Source organism: Penaeus monodon, chromosome 20 (genome assembly GCF_015228065.2).
Source record: "Penaeus monodon isolate SGIC_2016 chromosome 20, NSTDA_Pmon_1, whole genome shotgun sequence".
NCBI lineage: Eukaryota > Metazoa > Arthropoda > Malacostraca > Decapoda > Penaeidae > Penaeus > Penaeus monodon.
The window spans coordinates 21,096,031-21,096,502 of NC_051405.1; positions in this window are offsets into that span (position 1 = coordinate 21,096,031).

A 472-nucleotide genomic window follows, 5' to 3' on the forward strand; every position below is an offset into this window, starting at 1 on the left:
AGGCCCCCAAAGAGAAGTGTTTAGACGACTACAAGCACGCAAGCAGAGCCTCGTTTAACACCTGCTCGATACAAGCATCTCAGGCCATCGACGATAATCACGTGACCTTGACTTTTAGAATGTCTTAAGGAGAAGAGAGAGTGATATGACGCACAGGTGAGTCTCTGAATTATCAGACATGTAGCGCTGTATGTGAGGATGGGTTTCTCCTAGTTTTGGGAAATGTTACGCTGGATGTGGGTAAATGCTTCTTACCTTACCTTAGGGAAATATGGTGCTGGATATGGGTGAGAGTTTCTTTCCTTAACTTAAGGAAATATGGTGCTGGATATGGGTGAGTTTCCTACATTAACTTAGGGAAATACGGCGCTGGATATGGGTCAAAGTTTCCTACCTTAACTTAGGGAAATGCGACGCTGGATATGGATCAAAGTTTCCTACCATAACTTAACTTAACTTGCTATAGTGCTAT